The sequence below is a fragment of the Triticum urartu genome, chromosome 1A, assembly GCF_056163025.1.
Source record: "Triticum urartu cultivar PI428250 chromosome 1A, HENAU_Tu73, whole genome shotgun sequence".
Classification (NCBI taxonomy): Eukaryota; Viridiplantae; Streptophyta; class Magnoliopsida; order Poales; family Poaceae; genus Triticum; species Triticum urartu.
Window position 1 is genome coordinate 203,008,538 of NC_141873.1, and position 25,247 is coordinate 203,033,784.

The 25,247-nt window shown below is 45.6% G+C and overlaps 1 protein-coding gene across 1 annotated transcript in view; it reads left to right on the forward strand.

Moving 5' to 3' along the window:
• The window catches only part of LOC147990594 (uncharacterized), a 131,700-nt gene that overhangs the window by 47,851 nt on the left and 58,602 nt on the right, over nt 1-25,247 (forward strand). The gene's annotated exons all lie outside the window — the stretch shown is intronic.

Below are 25,247 nucleotides of genomic sequence, written 5' to 3' on the forward strand. Positions count from 1 at the left end.
CTCGGCGGAGGGCTGTTTCACGATGTGTAAGTAGTCGTCGTCGTCGTTGTTGTTGTTGTTGTTGTTGTTGTAGAGGTGCGTTAGGTGCAGCTGGTGGTGGTGGTGGAAGACGCGCGAGCAATTCATTAAACCTGTTATCGAGCTTTGTTTGGAATGTCTTCTCCATGCCATCTATCTTCTCCATGGCCTCTTCAAATCTGTTTAGCACATCTTGCACCTGTCCACTCATCATTTGCTGAAATTTATCATGCAAATCCTTATTCGTCATGTTCTCCTAGTCAGTCTCGTCGGCTTGTGATCCTTCCATGGTTAGCAACAATAGAAACACACAAGAATATGATCCTACAGACTACTAACAAGAGGTGGTGGTGGTGTCACAAATCCGTCAAGCAAATCTCAAATTCTTACCAGTTCTTACCCAGCAGCAGGCGGTGATCGGCAACCGTCGTAGTCAAAACTCTCAAAGGTTGGATAGAGCGATTACCAGGGAGAGTCAAACACACGACGTAGATGTATGTTGAGCTGGGAAGGCTTATAATATGGTACCAAAAAGGGTCAGCAATAATCAATTCAGAGATGCAAAGTTGAATAAACGCTCAACGACGGTACTGTGCTGGTCCTGGGCTAGACCGTGCTAGAGAGCGAGCCTAGAACACTAACAAAATCACGGCGCTGCACGTAAACAATGGAGGAGCACACTCTAAAAAAAAATTCTTTTTTTCACTTTTTTTGCACTTCTTTTCCTCTTTTTTTTTGCTCCGCAACAATTTTTTTTGAAAAAGTCTACAAATGTTCTAAAAACTGCCTAGCCAGAATTTTCCAGACTTAGTTTTTTTTTTGAGTTTGGAACTATTTTTCTTCTGCGGGTACCACGTAATCTCGGGAGTCCTACTCTGTCACGACTCGGAGTATGGCATGATCTGGAACTCGAAAACAAAGCAACAAATACTGGACTCAGACTAGGACTGGTGGCGGAGATGAATCTGGTGGAACTCGGACTATGGTGGTATATCTGGACTCGGATTGGTGGTGGTATATGGCGATGGTATATCTGGACTCGGATTGGTGGTGGTATATGGCGATGGTATATGTGGATTCGGATTGGTGGTGGTATATGGCAGCGGTGATGTATATGGTGGGGTAGTGGTATATTGTAATGATGATGACGATGGTGCAGCGGCGGCGTGACAACCTGTGAACAGAACTTGAAACTCTAAGGGACTAGACGCTAAGACCAGCAACTCGACATGACGATGCAAACGCAAATTCAACAAAGCAAAACTCTAAAAAGACTATGCAAAGGCTCAGATTGGTTCGGATATATGATGACCTAACCCTAAATATTGTTTTGGCTTTTTCGTGGACTATAGGTATGAAGAACATACTCGACCTAAACTACGAAAAACTGTAAAATCTCACCGAGCAACCTAAAAATCTGATACCACTTAATAGAGGCAAAGGTGTCCCGCCTTTCGATGACATAGTGGCTATCGTTTTAGAGGAAGTCGACTTTGATGATCCGACTACGAACGTGCGAGGACGTCGCACCTTAGAAATCGCTAAACCAACTCCGAGGGGTTATTGACCACGCCGGAGCACGATCAACCTGACCACGAGGGCCTGTTTCCTGCGAGCAAACGAAGAACAAGCAAGAAACTGAGATTGCAATCTGGATATTGTGAATATCAAATGAAAGCTTTATTGATCAAGGTGGGGTTCTGTGACGTCTTGGTCTGGTCGTTGGACACAAACAAAGTACGCGAAGTGATGAGGACATCAATACCATTGTTACATCGACATCCCCTACTGTCACATATACTGGACCAATTACTAGAGCTCATGGGCATGCCAATTAAATTACCAGGTACTTTCGTTTCTTGGTAATGATTCTAATGTTCATGAGAATATGATGCTGCCTAAATTGGATACATTTGTTTTGCTTACAAATGAAGGGCCTAGCTTGGAGAAGGATGAACGTTGGAGCAAGAACACGCATGGAGTTGATGGCATGCGCAAGGGGATCAAGAACGGAGTTATAAGTGATGATTTCAGGACTTTGAAGCCACCATAAGGAGTGCATGAAGCCTTGGACGAAATATACAAGATGCCACTTCATAATATTCGCCCATAGGCTATTCTAGGTGCTGCGTTACCTTATTATTGGGCCAGGCCCATGTAATTTCGAAATACTTAAGTATAGGCTATTTTTAGAGTCCGTATGTGTGGGGAAACAAGAGTTAGGCTTGGTTTCAGACCCCACCCTCAAGGGCCACGAAAGTTCCACCCTCTTCCTCCATATATACAGCCCTTAGGGCGTCGTTTAGACTTTCGGTTTTGTTTAGATTAAAAGTTCGCCATAGCTGCAACTTCTCGTACTTCGTTTGTGTCCAATGACCAGACTAAGACGTCATAGAACCCCACCTTGATCAATAAAGCTTTCATCCTATATTCGCAATATCCAGATTGCAATCTCAGTTTCTTGCGTGTTCTTTGTTTGCTTGCAGGAAACAGACCCTCGTGGTCAGGTTGATCGTGCTCCGGCGTGGTCAATAACCCCTCGGAAGTTGGTTTAGCGATTGCTAAGGCGCGACGTCTCGCACGTTCGTAGTCGGATCATCAAAGTCAACTCCCACAGAAACGATAGCCACCATCTCAATGAAACATCGGGACACCTTTGCCTCTATCAAGTGGTATTAGATTTCCAGGTTACTCTGTGAGATTTTACAGTTTTTCGTAGATTAGATCGATTATGTTCTTCATACCTACAGTGCACGAAAATGCCACAAAAAAATTAGGGTTAGTTCATCATATCCGAACCAATCTGAGCCTTTGCATAATCTTTTTAGGGTTTTTGCCTTGTTGAATTTGCGGTTGCATCGTCGTGTCAAGTTGCTGGTCTTAGAGTCTAGTCTTTTAGAGTTTCGAGTTCTGGTCATAAGTTGTCACGCCGCCGCCGCACCATCATCGTCTCCTTGCCATCTACCACCATTGCTTATCCGCCACCGCTCTGAATCTATATCCATAGACCACCACCAATCCGTATCCATATACCACCACCAATCTGTATCCATATACCACCACTGCTACCATATACCACCACCGCTGCCATATACCACAACCATATATCCACCACCAATCCGAGTTCTTCTCATATTAGGTTTGTTTTTGAGATCAATCTAAATTCCGATTCGTGTTTCCTTGCCTGCGTAGGTCTTGGAAGAAAAAGAGTCTCGAGACCCCCGGGCAGTTTTTAGGCCAAAATTTCAGCGACCAAAAATATTATTTCCCTATCCTATTTTTAGGCTTTTCTGAGTCTTTTGAGCCACGTGCCATCATAGTGATTTTTTGTCGCACTTTTTCGTCGTCGCTGCCCTGATTTCCGGAAAAAAAAAGTCGAATTTTTTTTCCTGCCCATCCTATCAGTTTGACGAGGGAAGAGTTTTGAGACACTATCCATTATAGTCATTTTTCGCAAAAGAAAAGAGGAGCGCAAAAAAAAGAGCGAAAAAAACATTTCCAGAGTGTGCTTTTCCCTTGTTTACGTGCAGCGTCGTGATTTTGTTAGTGTTCTAGGCTCGCGTCTCTAGCACGGTCTAGCCTAGGACCAGCACAGTGCCGTCGTTGAGCGTTTATTCAACTTTGCATCTCTGAATTGATTATTGCTGACCCTTTTTGCTACGATACTATAAGCCTTCCCAGCTCCACATACATCTACGTCGTGCGTTTGACTCTCCCTGGCAATCGCTCTATTCAAGCTTTTGAGAGTTTTGACTACAACGGTTGCCGATCACCGCCTGCTGCTGGGTAAGAACTGGTAAGAATTTAAGATTTGCTTGACGGATTTGTGACACCCGCCACCACCACTACTTGTTAGTACTCTGTAGGATCATATTCTTGTGTGTTTCTATTGCTGCTAACCATGCCAGGATCACAAGCCGACGAGACTGACTAGGAGAACCTGACGAACAAGGAGCTTCATGATAAGTTTCAGCAAATGATGAGTGGACAGGTGCAAGATGTGCTAAACAAATTTGAAGAGGCCATGGAGAAGATAGATGGCATGGAGAAGACGTTTGAAACAAAGCTCGATAACAAGTTTGCTGAATTGCTTTCGCGTTTTCCACCACCACCACCGGCTGCTCCTGCCGCACCTCTGCAACAACAGCAACAACACCGACTACCTCCACGTCGGGAAACAGCCCTCCACCGAGCGAGCCGTGTCCCTCTTCAGCCGGGCCAAACTGCTGGTGCTGCTGTTGATAATTCTGTGGCTCCTACTGCTGATGTGGAGGAGGATGATTATGTGGGAGATTACGAAGATGAGGTTGATCAAAATCAGAACTACGTGCCAACACTAGCACAGTAACCACCACGTCGTCCACATGCAAATAATGGCAATGGTAGGGCTCACCCTTAGGTACGAGATCATGACCATCTCCCTAAACTAAAATTGAATATTCCACCATTTGAGGGTAGATATGTTCCTGATATATATCTTACTTGGGAGTTAGAAACTGAACAACGATTTACATGTTTACAATATCCCGAGGAGAGACGTGTTCCTGCTGCTGTTTGTGCATTCACTAGTTTTGCATGTGTTTGGTGGTCTGAGCATTGTAGATTATATCCTATTCCAGCTACTTGGGCTGCTTTGAAAACTGCTATGCGTACTCGTTGGGTTCCACCATATTATCAATGTGAATTACTTCAAAAATTGCAGCGATTAAGACAAGGAAAAAATTCTGTAGAAGAATATTATCAGGAATTGCAAACTGGCATGATTAGATGTGGTATTGTTGAGGAGAATGAAGCTATGCTTGCACGTTTTATGGGTGGATTAAATAGAGAGATTCAGACCATTCTAGAGTGCCGGGGTTTCTGATCCACGGGCACCTATGGGACCGGCGGTCCGGGTCCCTTTTGGTTTGGCGGGGGGCGGAGGTTGCGCAAAGAGCAGATCGAGGCGAAGCAAGCGGGCGGTTGGTCGTGCGAGGAGTAAATCGAGGCGAAGCACGCGAGCGATTTACCCAGGTTCGGGCCGCACGGATGCGTAAAACCCTACTCCTGCTTTGTGGATTGGTATTGATTTCTTGCTCGGGAGCGAGCGTGAGTGCGTGGAATTGCTGAACCTCGCGAGAGCTCTCGAGATGGCCGACCGACCCTACGTTGCACACGGGCCTCCTTTTATACTCAAGGGGTTACCGACATAGAGCAACGGGGGCCAAGGGCAAAAATGGAAAGGGTGCCGTGGGTAGGCACAACTAGGTGCTGTAGTAGGCACAGCTAGCTGCTACAGTGCTATCAGACCTAACCCTGGCGGCAGGGGAAAACGGCATTAAATGCCCGTCTGTGTCGCCTAAAGACCACCGAGAGGGACCGCTAGGGACGCCACTGTCTTGCCACGATGGTTGTCTTGTCAACGCCTGCGTGCCACCACACGCCCCTAGCTGCACAGCCTCCTGCCACGTGTGCTCGGGAGGGGCCCAGGAGCGACACGTGGGTGGATGTGCTGGAGCGCGGGCGTGGAGTGGGGGCTTGCCGCGGCAAGCGCCTTGCCGCGGCCGTCGTCTTGTCGCTTCCGGGAGCTTGTTGCTCACCGGGCCTTGCCGGGGCGCGTAGCGCGCCGCCGCAAGTTCCTTGGAATGCCTTGGATGGCCTTCCCGGCAAGCGCCTCTTGCCGGGGCCTTGGGACGCTTCTGATGGCCTTCCCGGCAAGCTCCTCTTGCCGGGGTCTTGACTTCTTCCCGGCAAGCTCCTCTTGCCGGGGTCTTGTCTTGAGTACTTTGTTCTTGAATGGTCTTCAAAGGGACCACGGAGGTTCTTGGCGGTGACCTGGCAGGCCTTGCCGCGGGACGCTGCGACTGCCCGTGCACAAGTTCAGGGTACTAAGGGTACCCCTACTTTAGTACACCGACATAGAGTATAAGGAGTATACTAATATCACTCGTTTATTCCATCTTGCTTGTAAAGCTGAACGTGAAGTGCAGGATTGACAGGCATTGGCGCGTACTAACTTTTCTGCAGGTCGACCTTCATCTTGGACACCACGTGCATCATCTACTTCCACACGTTCTGCTACACCGGCACCTCCGTCGGCTGCCACCTCCAACCATGATACAATAAAGCAGACACAATCACCACTATCTGCCAAGAGCACACCTTCTGGGCCTGCAGAGAGCTCTTCTTCATCCATGGCATCAACAGGGCAAACACATGATATTATTTGTCGACGTTGCAAGGGTGGAGGTCATTATGCGAGAGAATGCCAATCTAAGTGTGTGATGATTATTACTGAGGATGGTGGGTATGAGTCCTCTAGTGACTATGATGAGGAGACTTTGGCTCTTATTACACGTGACGAACATGGTGGAGACGATTCTGATCATGAGACGCAATACAAGGCTCCGGAAGATGCTGACATGTATGAATGTTTAGTTGCTCAACGTGTTTTGAGTGTGCAGGTTACACAAGCTGAGCAAAATCAGAGGCATAATTTGTTCCATACCAAGGGAGTTGTGAAGGAACGTTCTGTTCGCGTGATCATAGATGGAGGGAGTTGCAACAACTTGGCTAGCATGGAGATGGTGGAGAAGCTATCTCTCACCACGAGACCACATCCACATCCTTACTACATCCAATGGTTCAACAACAACCGCAAGGTTAGGGTAACACGTACTGTTTGTGTGCATTTTAGTATCTCTACATATGCTGATTATGTTGATTGTGATGTGGTACCTATGCAAGCATGTTCCTTATTACTTGGTAGACCATGGCAATTTGATAAAAATTCTGTACACCATGGTAGAAACAATCAGTATACTCTTGTTCATAACGATAAAAATATTACTTTGCTTCCTATGACTCCTGATTCCATTTTGAAAGATGATATTAATAGAGCTAATAAAGCAAAACAGGAGACAAATAAGAGTGAAAATCAGATTGTGGCAAAAGAATTTGAGCACCAAATGAAGCCTAATAATAAACCATCTACTGTTGTTTCTGAAATTAAATTGAAAAGTGCATGTTTACTTGCCACCAAATCTGATATTGATGAGCTAGATTTTAGCCAATCTGTTTGCTATGCTTTTGCATGCAAAGAGGCATTATTTTCATTCGAGGACGTGCCTTCCTCTTTGCCCCCTGCTGTCACTAACATTTTGCAGGAGTTCGCTGACGTCTTTCCACAAGACGTGCCACAGGGATTACCACCTATTCGAGGGATTGAGCATCAAATTGATTTAATTCCCGGTGCTTCGCTACCCAACTGTGCACCATACCGTACCAATCCAGAGGAGACGAAGGAGATTATGTGTCAAGTATAGGAGCTGCTCGACAAAGGTTGTATACGTGAATCTCTTAGTCCTTGTGGTGTTCCTATTGAACTAGTGCCTAAAAAGGATGGTACGTCGCGTATGTGTGTCGATTGTATAGGCATTAATAATATTACTATTCGTTATCGTCATCCTATTTCTAGGCTTGATGATATGCTTGATGAATTGAGTGGCTCTACAATATTCTCCAAAGTTGATTTGCGTAGTGCATACCATCAAATTCGTATGAAATTGGGAGATGAATGGAAAACAACATTTAAAACTAAGTTTGGTTTATATGAGTGGTTAGTCATGCCTTTTGGGTTAACTAATGCGCCTAGTACTTTTATGAGACTAATGAACGAAGTTTTACGTGCTTTCATTGGACGATTTGTGGTAGTCTATTTTGATGATATACTGATTTATAGCAAATCTTTGGAAGTACATTTGGAACATTTACGTGATGTTTTTATCGCTCTACGTGATGCACGTTTGTTTGGTAACCTTGGGAAGTGCACCTTTTGCACCGACCGAGTATCTTTTCTTGGCTATGTTGTTACTCCACAGGGAATTGAAGTTGATAAAGCCAAGATTGAAGCTATTGAGAGTTGGCCGCCGCCCAAACAGGTCACACAAGTGAGGAGTTTCCTTGGCCTCACTGGTTTCTATAGGCGTTTTGTGAGAGATTTCAGCACCATTGTTGCACCTCTCAACGAGCTTACAAAGAAGGATGTGCCTTTTGTTTGGGGTACCGCACAGGAAGAAGCCTTCACAGTATTGAAAGATAAGTTGACACATGCTCCTTTACTCCAACTTCCTGATTTTAATAAGACTTTTGAGCTTGAATGTGATGCCAGTGGAATTGGATTAGGAGGTGTGTTATTACAAGATGGCAAACCTGTTGCATACTTTTCTGAAAAATTGAGTGGGCCTAGTCTGAACTATTCTACTTATGACAAATAATTATATGCTCTTGTTCGGACCTTAGAAACATGGCAACATTATTTATGGCCCTAGGAATTTGTTATACATTCTGATCATGAATCTTTGAAACACATTAAAATTTAAGCAAAACTGAACCATAGACATGCTAAATGGGTTGAATTCATTGAGACTTTCCCTTATGTCATTAAACACAAGAAGGGTAAAGAAAATGTTATTGCTGATGCATTGTCTCGTCGTTATACTATGCTTTCACAACTTGACTTTAAAATATTTGGTTTGGAGACCATCAAAGATGAATATGTGCATGATGCTGAATTTCAAGATGTATTGCAGAATTGTAAAGAAGGTAGAACATGGAACAAGTTCGTTGTTAATAATGGATTTGTGTTTCGTTCTAACAAGCTATGCATTCCAGCTAGCTCCGTTCGTCTTTTGTTGTTGCAGGAGGCGCATGGAGGAGGACTAATGGGACACTTTGGCGTGAAGAAGATGGAGGACGTACTTTCTACACATTTCTTTTGGCCAAAGATGAGACGGGATGTTGAGCGTTTTGTTGCTCGCTGCACTACATGTCAAAAAGCTAAGTGACGACTCAATCCTCATGGTTTATATATGCCTTTGCCTGTACCTAGTGTTCCTTGGGAGGATATATCTATGGACTTTGTTTTAGGTTTACCTCGAACAAAGAAGGGGAGGGATAGCATATTTGTTGTCGTGGATAGATTCTGGAAAATGGCACACTTTATACCATGTCATAAAAGCGATGATCCTGTTAATGTTGCTGATTTGTTCTTTCGTGAAATTATTCGCTTGCATGGTGTGCCAAATAGTATTGTTTCAGATCGTGATACTAAATTTCTTAGCCACTTTTGGAGATGTTTAGGGGCTAAGTTGGGGACTAAACTGCTTTTTAGTACTACTTGTCACCCCCAAACTGATGGACAAACTGAAGTAGTCAATAGAACATTGTCTACTCTGCTTAGGGCTGTTTTGAAGAATAATAAGAAAATGTGGGAAGAATGCTTGCCTCATATTGAATTTGCTTATAATCGTTCATTGCATTCTACTACTAAGATGTGCCCTTTTGAAATTGTGTATGGTTTCCTACCTCGTGCACCTATTGATTTGTTGCCTCTTCCATCTTCGGAGAAGGTTAATTTTGATGCTAAAGAACGTTCTGAATTGATTTTAAAAATGCATGAGTTAACTAAGGAAAACATTGAGCGTATGAACGCTAAATATAAACTTGCTGGAGATAAGGGTAGAAAACATGTTGTGTTTGCACCTGGAGATCTTGTTTGGTTACATTTGCGTAAAGATAGATTTCCTAATTTGCCCAAATCAAAGCTAATGCCACGTGTTGATGGTCCTTTTAAGGTGTTAGAGAAAATAAATGATAATGCATATAAACTTGAGCTACCTGCAGATTTTGGGGTTAGTCCCACTTTTAACATTGCAGATTTGAATCCTTATTTGGGTGAGGAAGATGAGCTTCCGTCAAGGACGACTTCATTTCAAGAAGGGGAGGATGATGATGACATCAATACCATTGTTACATCCACATCCCCTACTGTTACATATACTGGAAAAATTACTAGAGCTCGCGCACGCCAATTAAATTACCAGGTACTTTCGTTTCATGGTAATGATTCTAATGTTCATGAGAATATGATGCTGCCTAAATTGGATACATTTGTTTTGCTTACAAATGAAGGGCCTAGCTTCGAGAAGGATGAATATTGGAGCAAGAACACGCATGGAGTTGATGGATGCGCAAGGGGATCAAGAACGGAGTTACAAGTGATGATTTCAGGACTTTGAAGCCACCATAAGGAGTGCATGAAGCCTTGGACGAAATATACAAGATGCCACTTCATAATATTCGTCCATAAGCTATTCTAGGTGCTGCGTCACCTTATTATTGGGCCAGGCCCATGTAATTTCGAAATACTTAAGTATAGGCTATTTTTAGAGTCCGTATGTGTGGGGAAACAAGAGTTAGGGTTGGTTTCGGACCCCACCCTCAAGGGCCATGAAATTTCCCCCCTCTTCCTCCAAATATACAGCCCTTAGGGCATCGTTTAGACTTTGGGTTTAGTTTAGATTAAAATTTCGCCATAGCTGCAACTTCTCCTACTTCGTTTGTGTGCAACGACCAGACCAAGACGTCACAGAACCCCACCTTTATCAATAAAGTTTTCATCCCATATTCGCAATATCCAGATTGCAATCTCAGTTTCTTGCTTGTTCTTCGTTTGCTTGCAGGAAACAGACCCTCGTGGTCAGGTTGATCGTGCTCCAGCGTGGTCAATAACCCCTCGGAAGTTGGTTTAGCGATTGCTAAGGCGCGATGTCTCACACGTTCGTAGTCGGATCGTCAAGGTCGACTCCCACAGAAACGATAGCCACCATCTCATCAAAACATCGGGACACCTTTGCCTCTATCATGAAGTTGCAGCTATGGCGAACTTTTAATCTAAACAAAACCCAAAGTATAAACGACACCCTAAGGGCTGTATATATGGAGGAAGAGGGGGGAATTTCGTGGCCCTTGGAGGAGGGGTCCGAAACCAACCCTAACTCTTGTTTCCCCATACATACGGACTCTAAAAACAGCCTATACTTAAGTATTTCGAAAATACATGGGCCTGGCCCAATAATAAGGTGACGCAGCACCAAAAATAGCCTCTGGGCGAAATTTATGAAGTGGCATCTTGCATATTTTGTCCAAGGCTTCATGCACTCCTTATGGTGGCTTCAAAGTCCTGAAATCATCACTTGTAACTCCGTTCTGGATCCCCTTGCGCATGCCATCATCTCCACGCTTGAACTTGTTCCAAGGTTCATCTTTCTTGTCCAAGCTAGGCCCTTCATTTGTAAGCAAGACAAATGTATCCAATTTAGGTAGCATCATATTCTCGTGAACATTAGAATCGTTACCAAGAAACGAAAGTACCTGATAATTCAATTGGCGTGCGCGAGCTCTAGTAATTGGTCCAGTATGTATAGCAGTAGGGGCTGTGGGTGTAGCAATGGTATTGATGTCCTCATCATCTTCCCTCGTCAAACTGATAGGATGGGCACGAAATTTTTTTTGACTTTTTTTTTCGAAATTAGGGCAGCGACGACGAAAAAGTGCGCCAAAAAATCACTATGATGGCACGTGGCTCAAAAGACTCAGAAAAGCCTAAAAATAAGATAGGGAAAAAAATTTGCCTGTGAAAATTTTGGTCTAAAAACTGCCCGGGGGTCTCCAGACTTTTTTTTTCCCGAGACCTACTCAGGCAAGGAAACACGAATCGGAAATTAGACGGACCTCGAATACAAATCTAATATGAAAGGAACTCGGATTGGAGGTGGATATATGATGGTAGGATATGGCAGCGGTGGTGGTATATGGATACGGATTGGTGGTGGTATATGGATACGGATTGGTGATGGTATATGGAGACGGATTGGTGGCGGATAAGCGGTGGTGGTAGATAGCAGGGGCGATGATGATGGTGCGGCGGCGGCGTGACAACTTATGACCAGAACTCGAAACTCTAAAAGACTAGACTCTAAGACCAGCAACTAGACATGACGATGCAACCACAAATTCAACAAAGCAAAATACTGAAAAGATGATGCAAAGGCTCAGATTGGTTTGGATATGATGAACTAACCCTAATTTTTTTTGGCTTTTTTTCGTGGACTGTAGGTATGAAGAATAGACTCGAGCTAAACTACGAAAAAATGTAAACTCTCACCGAGAAACCTGGAAATCTGATACCACTTGATAGAGGCAAAGGTGTCCCGATGTTTCGATGAGATGGTGGCTATCGTTTCTGTGGGATTCGACCTTGACGATCCGACTACGAACGTGCGAGACGTCGCGCCTTAGCAATCGCTAAACCAACTTCCGAGGGGTTATTGACCATGCCGTAGCACGATCAACCTGACCACGAGGGTCTGTTTCCTGCGAGCAAACGAAGAACAAGCAAGAAACTAAGATTGCAATCTGGATATTGCGAATATAAGATGAAAGCTTTATTGATCCAGGTGGGGTTCTGTGACGTCTTGGTCTGGTCATTGGACACAAACGAAGTACGCGAAGTTACAGCTATGGCGAACTTTTAATCTAAACAAAACCCAAAGTCTAAATGATGCCCTAAGGGCTATATATTTGGAGGAGAGAGGGGGAATTTCATGGCCCTTGGTGGAGGGGTCCGAAACCAACCCTAACTCTTGTTTCCCGACACATACGGACTCTAAAAACAGCCTATACTTAAGTACTTCAAAAATACATGGGCCTGGCCCAATAATAAGGTGACACAGCACCTAGAATATCCTCTGGACGAAATTTATGAAGGGGCATCTTGTATATTTTGTCCCATGCTTCATGCACTCATTATGGTGGCTTCAGAGTCCTGGAATCATCACTTGTAACTTCGTTCTTGTTCCCCTTGCGCATGCCATCATCTCCATGCTTGAACTTGCTCTAAGGTTCATCTTTCTTGTCCAAGCTAGGCCCTTCATTTGTAAGCAAAACAAATGTATCCAATTTAGGCAGCATCATATTCTCATGAACATTAGTATCATTACCAAGAAACGAAAGTACCTGATAATTAAATACGCGTGCGCGAGCTCTAGTAATTGGTCCAGTATGTATAGCAGCAGGAGCTGTGGGTGTAACAATGGTATTGATGTCCTCATCATAATCTCAGGAGTCCTACTTTGTCACGACTCATAGTATGGCGTGATCTGGAACTCAAAAACAAAGCAACAAATACTGGACTTGGACTCGTGGCGGAGATGAATCTGGTGGAACTCGGACTTGTGGTATATCTAGACTCTCAGTGGTGGTAGTATATGGCGATGGTATCTCTGGACTAGGATTGGTGGTGGTATATGGCGATGGTATATGTGGACTCATGATGAGGACATCAATACCATTGTTACACCCACAGCCCCTGCTGCTGTACATACTGGACCAATTACTAGAGCTCGCGCACGCCAACTGAATTATCAAGTACTTTCGTTTCTTGGTAACGATTCTAATGTTCATGTGTATATGATGCTGCCTAAGATGGATACATTTGTTTTGCTTACAAATGAAGGGCCTAGCTTGGACAAGAAAGATGAACCTTGGAGCAAGTTCAAGCATGGAGATGATGGCATGCGCAAGGGGAACAAGAACGGAGTTACAAGTGATGATTCCAGGACTCTGAAGCCACCATAATGAGTGCATGAAGCATGGGACGAAATATACAAGATGCCACTTCATAAATTTCGTCCAGAGGCTATTCTAGGTGCTGCGTCACCTTATTATTGGGCCAGTCCCATGTATTTTCGAAATACTTAAGTATAGGCTGTTTTTAGAGTCCGTATGTGTGGGGAAACAAGAGTTAGGTTGGTTTCGGACCCCTCCTCCAAGGGACACGAAATTCCCCCCTCTTCCTCCATATATACAACCCTTAGGGCGTCATTTAGACTTTGGGTTTTGTTTAGATTAAAAGTTCGCCATAGCTGCAACTTTGCGTACTTCGTTTGTGTCCAACGACCAGACCAAGACGTCACAGAACCCCACCTTGATCAATAAAACTTTCATCTTATATTCACAATATCCATATTGCAATCTCAGTTTCTTGCTTGTTCTTCGTTTGCTCGCAGGAAACAGACCCTCGTGGTTAGGTTGATCGTGCTCCGGTGTGGTCAATAACCCCTCGGAAGTTGGTTTACCGATGGCTAAGGCGCGACATCTTGCACGTTCATAGTCGGATCGTCAAGGTCGACTCCCACAAAAACGATAGCCACCATCTCATCGAAACATTGGGACACCTTTGCCTGTATCAAGTGGTATCAGATTTCCAGGTTGCCCGGTGAGATTTTATAGTTTTTCATAGTTTAGATCGAGTTTGTTCTTCGTACCTATAGTCCACGAAAAAGCCAAAAAAATTAGGGTTAGTTCATCCTATCCGAACCAGTCTGAGCCTTTGCATAATCTTTTCTGTATTTGCTTTGTTGAATTTGTGGTTGCATCGTCATGTCAAGTTGCTGGTCTTAGTGTCTAGTCCTTTAGAGTTTCGAGTTCTGTTCACAGGTTGTCACGTCGCCGCTGCCATATATCATCACCGCATCATCATCATCGCTGCTGCCATATACCACAACCACACCAACTTCATCGTCGCTGCCATATTCACCACCACATATTCACCACCAATCCGAGCCCATATACGCCACCACATATCCGCCACCGTCATGCCAATCCGAGTCCACCTGCAACATATATCCGCCACCAGTCCGATTTCCACCAGATTCATTGCCGCCACCAATCCAAGATTCCACCTGATTCATCTGCGCCACCAGTCCTAGTCCGAGTCCAATATTTGTTGCTTTGTTTTCGAGTTCCAGATCACGCGATACTCCGAGTCGTGACAGAGTAGGACTCCCCAACTTTCGAGCCATCCGCAGAAGAAAAATAGTTCCAAACTCAACAAGAAACTAAGTCTGGAAAATTCTGGCTAGGCAGTTTTTATACCATTTGTAGACTTTTTCAAAAAAAAGTTGTTGCAGCGCAAAAAAAGAGAGGAAAAAAGTGCAAAAAAAGTGAAAAAAAGAAAAAAAATAAGAGCGTGCTCCTCCCTTGTTTACGTGAAGCGCCATGATTTTGTTAGTGTTCTAGGCTCGCGTCTCTAGCACGGACTAGCCTAGAACCAGCACAGTACCATCGTTGAGCATTTATTCAACTTTGCATCTCTGAATTGATTATTGCTGACCCTTTTTGCTACCATATTATAAGCCTTCCCAGCTCCACATACATCTACGTCGTGCGTTTGACTCTCCTTGGTAATCGCTCTATCCAAGCTTTAAGAGTTTTGACTACGACGGTTGCCAATCACCGCCTGCTGCTGGGTAAAAACTGGTAAGAATTTGAGATTTTCTTGACGGATTTGTGACACCACGACCACCTCTTGTTAGTATTATGTAGGATCATATTCTTGTGTGTTTCTATTGTTGCTAACCATGGCAGGATCACCAGCCGACGAGACTGACTGGGAGAACATGATGAATAAGGAGTTGCATGATAAATTTTAGCAAATGATGAGTGGACAGGTGCAAGATGTGCTAAACAGATTTGAAGAGGCCATGGAGAAGATAGATGGCATGGAGACGACGTTCGAAACAAAGCTCGATAATAGGTTTAATGAATTGCTCGCGCGTCTTCCACCACAATCACGGCTGCACCTAACGCACCTCTACAACAACAACAACAACGACTACCTCCACATCGCAAAACAGCCCTCCGCCGAGCGAGCCGTCTCCCTCTTGCACCTGGCCAAACTGTTGGTGCTACTGTTGATACTTCTCTGGCTCCTGCTGCTGATGCGGAGGAGGATGATTTTGCGGGAGATTACAAGGATGAGGTTGATCAAAATCAGAACTACGTGCCACCACCAGCACAGCAACCACCAGGTCGTCCACAGGCAAATAATGGCAATGGTAGGGCTCACCCTCAGGTACGAGATCATGACCATCTCCCTAAACTAAAATTGAATATTCCACCATTTGAGGGTAGATATGTTCCTGATATATATCTTACTTGGGAGTTAGAAACTGAACAACGATTTACATGTTTACAATATCCCGAGGAGAGACGTGTTCCTGCTGCTGTTTGTGCATTCACTAGTTTTGCATGTGTTTGGTGGTCTGAGCATTGTAGATTATATCCTAGTCCTGCTACTTGGGCTGCTTTGAAAATTGCTATGCATACTCGTTGGGTTCCACCATATTATCAACGTGAATTACTTCAAAAATTGCAGCGTTTAAGACAAGTGATGCGGAGCATCCTATGGACATCACCATGTCAAGAGTCAGTTCGGCGAGTGACATGTGCGACATCTACTTCACATACACAAAGGTGAATCATCTCCTTTACACGTGCTCACTTGACCCCTTCGAGGATTGTATACTACTTGACACTTCTCCCGTGTGCATGCATAGGTATTGTCGGAACGCTACGGACGACGTGGAGGAGTGCAAGCGCCAAGGAACACCTACACCATCCGCGAGGGAAGCATGGAAACGAAGACGCAAGAAGAAGAGCTATCGAAGAAGCTCCAGCCACCGAACGACCGGTCGGGTCCGGACGTCCGGCGCCTGAAGATCCACCGGACGACCGGTCCAGACCGGACGACCGGTGTCCCTTCACCCGAGCCAAACAAGCGGACGTCCGACGCCACCGGACGACCGGCGACCAAACGACCGGTCCAAACCAGAAATCCGCTACACCACCATCCGAGCCAAAACGAGCGGATGACGGGCCCCTACCGGACGTCCGGCCGCCCACAAGCCACCGGACGACCGGTCCCGAGCGGACGTCCGGTACCTGGCTGTGTCCAGTTGCGGGCTGAGGCCCATGTACCCCTTCACTTCACCCCCATTTGCACTAAGACTATAAATAGACCTCTCCCTCCTCCTTTCTAGGGTTTGTGTTGTGTTAGCTCATTTGTGAGATAGAGCTTCGCTCATCCATATCGGATCTACTCCTTGAGAGAGACCGCGACCCCTCTTCGGAGAAGATCCACCTTGGATTCAAGACCACTTTACGGGAAGATCCCCTTGTGGATTCAAGACCTCCTCACGGAGAAGAACCGGCTACCCTTTGTATCGTCCCTTGTTGGATTTGGATCGTGTATCCCTTTGTGTTCATAGATCTAGCGCATGTGTGATCTATTCTTGTTGGTTGAGTGATTATCTCATATTTCCTCTTGTGTTTTCCCTCCTTTTCCCGTCGTGTTCTTTGCGTTCTTGGACGGGATCCGCTCCTTTCGTGAAAGATCAGCTCCTAGGGTTCCTACCCTACATCATCTTGGTATCATGAGCCACGTTGATAACGATTTCGGAGCCTCCCCCATCGTTTTCTAGTCTTCTTTTGCTTGATTTCGTCCTGAATTCGAAAATCCCCACCAAAAATAGCCCCAAATTTTTTTGTGATTTGTTGGATTCATGATGTTTTGTTGATTTTGATCCATGGATTTGCTTGGTTTCGAGTGGATCTAGCATTTCCCCAAGTTTCTCCGTCTTTCATCCACGAAATCTCATCAATTTTGACCCCAAAATCACCAAATTCCGCCCAAAATCGCGTCCCGAATCTCGGATCTGGAGTTGACCCCGATACACCGGACGACCGTTGCTTTACCGGATGTCCGGAGACCCAGGAAGCACCGGACGTCCGACCTTACCGGACGACCGGAACCCCTATCCCAAGATGAAATTAGTGGATTTCCGACCCGACCGGACGTCCGGCGACCGGACATCCATCCATTTCCGGATGTCCGCTACCTGTAAGAAACTGACTTCGCTCAAAATTTGTTTCGGCCATAACTAATTCATCCGAACTCCGATTTTGACGTTCTTTAGCTCATTTTGAAGCTCTTGACATCCCCTTCCCACAAAAATACCACCAGCATATTTTGACTCCATCAAATTTTGTGAATTTCGGCATCTTTGCCTAGGGCTTACACCACATCATCAGCTACACCACCACCGACTTCTGCAACCTAACCAATTTTGTTCTCCATCACATTAGTGGTTGCTTGAGGAGTGATTTGAGTCTCCTAAGATGATGTAGGGTGGAACCCTAGATGGCCCATCTTTCACGAAAGGAGCAGATCCCTATGAAGAACGCGATGAACACGATGGGAAACACGAGGGAAACACGAGGGGAACACGAGAGAAATCACTCAACCAACAAGAATAGATCACAGATGCGCTACATCGATGACCACAAAGGTAAGATACAAGATCCAAAGTCAACAACGGACGATACAAGAGGTAACCGGTTCTTCTCCGTGAGGAGATCTTGAATCCACAAAGGGATCTTCCCGTGAGGGGTCTCGAATCCAAGGTGATCTTCTCCATAGAGGGGCCGCGGTCTCTCTCATGGAGTAGATCCGTAATGGATGAGCAAAGCTATATCTCACATATGAGCTAATCCTTTGCTAACCCTAGCTAGGAGGAGATGGGGGTGTATATATAGTGTCAGCCCACGAAGGGGTAAGTGAGAGGGGGGATACATGGGCCTCTGGCCCGTTCACTGTGCGCAGACAGGCGTCGGATGTCCGGGCTGGGGGCCGGATGTCCGGGGCTTTGCGAGGCGCCGGATGTCCAGGCCTCGGGCCGGATGTCCGGGCTGGAGTGGCCGATTCATCTGCTCTCTGGATAGCATGCGTCGGATTTCTGGGCAGGCGTCGAATGTCTGGCCCGTCGCGGGGCGCCGGATGTCCGGGGGTCGGCCGGATGTCCGGCCGCTGTAGAGTCGCCTGGCTTCGGTCTCTCTCTGGTCTACCTCTGGTTGGTGGCGCTGGATTTCCGGGCTCCTGCCAGATGTCCGGCCGCTGTAGCACCGCGGTGACTCCACTTGAGGCACTTCTTGATCCGCTTCCGTGTGGACTTGGCATATGACTCGAGCATCTCCCTGGTCGTCTCCTTGGTTCCTAAGCACATGTAGCGTCTTTGCATTAGGTAGCAACCATGTCTCGTATGAGTGGAAAGGGGAAGCATGTAGGAACGGGTTCACCTTAGGTCCAATGGCATATGCTCAAGTGTACATGGGGATGATCGTAGGATGCTCCGCATCATCTCCCCTCCCTTGGGAAAGATCCGACCTCGGATCGAAAATCTCATCACCATGGAAACGGTTGTCGTGGATGGACTTGTAGTTGGACGAAGAGGAAGACATGGCGCAATCCATGTACTCGAAGGTGTCGCAATGCTCGATGTCGTGGCATGAGTGGAGGTTCGAAGGTGCATCCAATAAGTCCGAGCGCTCCTCAACTTGAAGGTTCATGGGTTCCATCTCCAATGTCGGTCCTCCATCCAATAGATGTAACATGTAGACAAGAAGAAGGAAACAACAATGAAAGAGTGACCCATCCAATATGCATATTTGAAGATGGCTCAAAGGGAAAGAGTTCACCTTTAGGAGATTCTCGCAAATGTTGGTGTTGCACATCGTGTATGCCTTCACATGACCAAATTGTGTCATGACGGTATCGCCTTGTGAATCCTTCAACATGAAAGAACATGACAAACACTCGGAAAAATAAATGAGGTTAGCGGAGATGCAAAACCTATCATTCATGTGGTAAAATACCCAACAAGTGTATGCATCATGCTCATCATAAAAAAGGACAAGGGAGCACTTCATAGTATGGAGGCATATGATGATGCGAGAACAACCAAATACAATAGGCTCAATCAAGAAAGCATGCATCACAAGTAAAGTGTCCAAGTCTCCACGATCAATAGATGCAACAATTGGAGGCAAGCGACAATGAACAAGATGTATCAAGTGAGAGGCACGAGCATATATGTCATCAACCCAATTAAGCGAGGAAGAAAGGAACATGAGTGATGCAACAAAGCAAGCAATCATAGCAATCAAGTGGTGTGAGCTAGTAGTGCGAAGATGCAACATACTAGAGGGAATCATAGCAAACATGTCATGGGTGCAAATAGTGTGCATGAATAATTCACATGACATAGCACAAGCATGTAAGGAGGATATGAGCAAAATAGCATCAATAGCATGAGGCACATGATAAACATGGCAATAGCAACAAGGATCTCCACCAAGCATGCAAATACACATAGGAGTAACATAATTGTGAATCAGGGGTACATGCAAGCAAGGGTCACAATTGCATGGCAAAGGCATAGAAGCAAGCATAGCATGCAAAGTGAACACGGTAAAATGAGCATGAAGCGACAAGCGGTATATAGCCCATAGCCGTGTGAGAGACAAGTAGAAAAGATGCGCTAGTCATTGCGCGAAGAGAACGGTGGTAAGGATAGTCCACGGGATCCCAAATCGTCGTTGCTCTCAGGAGCTCGTTCCGTCGACTCGTGGGATTGAGATGTTGACGAGTATACGTGAGTACCTACACAAAACAAAGACAAAGGGAAATTGTGTGTGCATGGTAGATGTACAGATCATCCATCATGATGCATACGTGCTTGTGTTGGTTAGCACAAAATATCCAATGCTCAAATAAATGAGATGTGTGATATAGAAACATGTCATCCATCATGAGAGGTTTGTTATTATGTATAGCATAATGGAGACTCGAATTGTGCATACAAGTATAAGGATTATGCAATGGATGGGATGGATCAAAATCTCCTAAAATGTATGAGGAAAATATGGGGGTCTCCTCATGAGCAATATTGTAAACATCACATGGAGAAAATGGACAACATCCAAAACAATGTATATCCGAAGCTAGGTGGTCATGGCATGGCATATGAGATAAAGGATGCAAAGGGAGCATATCAATATCGTCACAAGAAAAACAAATGCCGATAACCATGGGCTTGTCATCTATGCCATAAGTGCAATTTGGGTTAATCTTAATGGCATATGCATAGTCACTAGAAGAGATTGCAAATATGACATGTGTTCGATCTCATGCATAGCATATGATAAGTCAAGCGGATTGGCAAACATGATGTGACCGAGAGAATTGTCACAAGAAATCCTATGTAACATGGCATCACAACTAAGAGACTCCACATGGCGATCATCATACTCATCATAAATGGGGAAATCATACTAGCATGAAGCATGTCAATAGGGGGATCAACATCATGAAAGCAATCAATGTCAAGAATGTCCACTAGTGGGACTAGAGCATCACCGTTACCTATGTTACCGTTTTCATTCCACTCAAGTGGTGTCGGTGAGGTGGGAAGGACCAAATGGTGGTCATCTTCATCTTGATGGAACCATGTGGGGGGTGCATCATATTCCACCATGGCCATCATCTTATCCAAATGTAGGATGAAGTCGTCGAGAATCGGCACATCATCATATAAGGGACCTAGCACCAAATGAGAAGGCACAATAGAGGTAGAGGTCAAGTCGTTAGTGTTCAAATTGGCCTCACATGACCTATCAACTATCTCACTCTCTCTATGTGGTCGTTCACTCACTCCCTCAAAATAGGTGCACTCAAACTCACATATGGTGGAGTCACTCATCTCAGTCAAGTGGTGGGGGTTGTGGCTCTCCTCACATGGGAATTGTGGAAACACATATATGTGGCTAGTGGTGAAGTCACTCTCACTCTCAATATGGTGGCACAAGTCACTCAAGTCATCATACGTCGCCGTGGTCGAAGGGAAAATCCCATGCTCAACCATCTCGTTGTTGTCTCCGTGGATGAATGCCGAAGATGGCACATCATCACTCTTGCCTCCTAAGATGGAAACATCATCCTTGCTCGCCACCTCGCCACTCGCCTCCAAAGCTTGGTCCTTGAGGGTCTCCGTAGTCGTACTTGTCGCCGCACCATCTTGAAAAAGAGTCAATGTAGACTCGGCATCATCAATGCCACAAAGAGGGATGGCAGTGAAGTCGAACTTGGGAGCATCGTCTTGGAGCTCGTCGGGCTTGGACATCTTGGTGGTACTATCCTCATGCTCATCTTCTTGGAGCTTGATCTTCGAGAAGTGTGCTTGGGGTCGAGAAGCCTTGGCCTTCATGAGTTCTTGTTCCGCCTTGAGAGCACCAATGTAGTTGTCATTGAGGGACTTGTAGTTCTCGAGGAAGATCGTCTTGGAGATGTCATTGTGTAATCCCATCATGAAGTGGAACTTCATCGAAATGGGGTCGTCCACGCCGGCTCGTCGCAAGGCTTTCTTCATCTCCTTGAAGTACTCGTCGATGGACATGGATCCTTGGATGGTGTTCTCCAATTGGCGTTGAAGTTGTTCCGTGTAGGTTGGGGGCACAAACTCTCGCCGCAAAGCTCTCTTCATCTTGGGCCAACTCATGTCGTAGGTCTCTGAAGGTGCGTGAAACCACCATGTGGACGCGTAGTCGTGGAAGTTCCTTGTGGCGCACTTCACTTGATCTTCGGGGGGAACTTGATGTAGCTTGAGGTAGTCGTCCATCAAACGCTCCCACTCGAGATACTCCTCGGGTTCTAGAGTCCCATAGAAAGGAATCTCATGGTCGGTGTTGAGGTCGTATTAGCTCGTGGAGGTCGCAGACTTGAGCTTGGGGAGCTTCTCTTGAGCGTAGTCTTGGGGTGCTTGTTGGCGAAGATGCCGTATATCCGAAGCCGAAGATGCCTTGAAGTCGCTTGGCAAAGATGCCAAGGGAGATGGTGAAGTCGTTGAGCGGTTGTTGGTGTTGAGCTCTTGACCTTCACGTACTTGGTGGTGATGGTGTCGATGCCGATGTGATCTTGCCGGAGATGGTAGCTCGGAAGCATGTGCTCTTGAGCGTCTTCTCGAAGATGAGGAAGATCGCTTGTAGGACTTGATGAGGGCTTTGATCTCCTCCATTTGAGCGTTCATCTTGGCGTCGGTGTAGTTGTTCATGGCATCGAACTCGTTGTTGTTGTTGTAGACAGAGGGTGAAATTCCTTGCCTATCCATCACAAGACTCGAGCAAATATGAGTGGGAGAAAGAGAAGAACTTATGCCAAATGTACCTTGACCGAAGTTGAAAGTGGATCAATGATCACTCCAATGTGGACAAGGGAATAGCACAATTGGTACCAATTCTTGTTGGTTTCTCACACCTACACAAATAAGGCTTATGGTGGAGCTCGGTGAGGATAATGGCACAAAAATTTGATGTAAAATGTTAGCAAGATTCAAATAATGTTGAAAGAGATTCACAAATTCGCAAGTGAAACAAGTAGACCAATAGCAATGAATGGCACATGGAAACACACACACGGATAGATAGATGGGGTCGTGCAACCAAGGAATGAGCACAAAATGTGGAGTCCACGGAAAACGCTCGTGTTGCACAACTCAAGAGAGACGCTAGCACGACTGCTCTATAGGCGGATACGACACTTGTGCACAACCTATGATATGCAAAATGGATAAACTTTGTATCCCAAATATGCTATGTATGTATGGTTCCCGGTGTTTATCTCAATATGATCCAAGATGATCGGATATGACAATCTTATATGTAATGTGGTATGATGCTATGGCACTTGCTTACAAGCTCTTTGCTCTTTCTCTTTTGCTTAAAAGCTTATTCTTTGTTTGTATGTATGGTCACTTTGCGAAATGCACAAACCAAGATAGCAATTGTGTATATGCGAGAACAATCTTGTGACACAAGAGATGATATGATACCAAATATGGTATGGTACGTATGCAATGGGAGGTGTAGATCACTAATGTGCACAAGTAACGTTGCCGGGCAATACTCAAATGGCTAGTCTCGATAGGCAAGTGACGCAAAAATGGGCTAGGGGTTATCAATGCAATTGCATGGGGAATATACAATGGTGTCGTCGAGGTTACCGTCCTTGGCGATGTTGAGTGGTGGTGATCTTGATGGAGATACCAAGATGATGGAGACTCGTCCCTAAGTAGCCGAAACACCTTAGCAAATGGAAAAACCACAACTCAAAATCTCAAGGACAAAAGTCAAACGGTGGTAGTGGAAGGCAGTGATGGTTTCACGGAAGCTCAATGTGACTGCGGAAATGCAATGATGGGGTTCGGAGTATGCAATGTGGTGGACTATACATGGTGCCGGAGTTGGAAGCACGGTCCCTAAGTAGCCGAAACACCTTAGGAGACAAAACTCACAACACAAACAAAATTGGGTTATATGGGTTGGCGGAGGTGTATGGTGGGCAAGCCGATGCGGAAGTTATGGTGGTGGTGGTGGTTGATGAAGAAGCAACCATCCCTAAGTAGTCGAAACACCTTAGGAGACTCGCATCACTACTCCAGCAACCACATATGCAATGGGGAACAAAATTGGTTAGGTTGCGGAAGTCGGTGGTGGAGTAGCGGAGGATGTGGTGGAAGCCCTAGGCAAAGATGCCAAAGTTGCAAAAAATTTATGGAGGCAAATGGGTTTGGTAGTATTTTTGTTGGACGGGGGGTGTCAAGAGCTTTTCAACGAGCTAAAGAACGCGGAAATTGGACTCTAGATGAATTAGTTATGGACAAAACGGTGAAACGGGGAAGCTGAAATGTACAGGGGTCGGACATCCGGGGATCGGGCCGGATATCCGGGACCTGATGTCCAGAACCACGCGCGAAATGCGCTCCAGGAGCCAGATGTCCGGGCTAATGGCCGGATTTCCGGGGCAGCCGGATGTCCGGGCTCCAAATCCGAGGATGAACTCGAGGAACTTGATTTGGGGGCGAAAATTGATGATTTCAAGGTTAAAATTGGAGAGATTTCGTGGATGGAAAGTGGGGAAACTTGGGAAATGCTAGATCCACTCGAAACCAAGCAAATCCATGGATCAAAATCAACAAAACATCATCAAACCAACAAATCACAAAAAAAATTGGGGCTATTTTTGGTGGGGATTTTTGAATTTAGGAAGAACACAACAAAATTAGGCTAGAAAACACAACGGGGAGGCTCCGAAATCATGATCAACCTAAGCTATAGATACCAAGATGATGTAGGGTGGAACCCTAGATGGCCGATCTTTCACGAAAGGAGCGGATCCCTACGAAGAACGCGATGAACACGAGGGGAAACACGAGGGAAACACGAGGGGAACACGAGAGAAATCACTCAACCAACAAGAATAGATCACACATGCGCTAGATCGATGAACACAAAGATAAGATACAAGATCCATAGTCAACAACGGACGATACAACAGGTAACCGGTTCTTCTCCATGAGGAGCTCTTGAATCCACAAAGGGATCTTCCCGTGAGGTGTCTTGAATCCAAGGTGATCTTCTCCGTAGAGGGGCGACGGTCTCTCTCGTGGAGTAGATCCGTAATGGATTAGCAAAGCTCTATCTCACATATGAGCTAATCCTTTGCTAACCCTAGCTAGGAGGAGATGGGGGAGTATATATAGTGTCAGCCCATGAAGGGGTAAGTGAGAGGGGGGATACATGGGCCTCTGGCCCATTCACTGTGTGCAGACAGGCGCCGGATGTCCGGGCTAGGGGCCGGATGTCCGGGGCTTCGCGAGGCGCCGGATGTCCGGGGC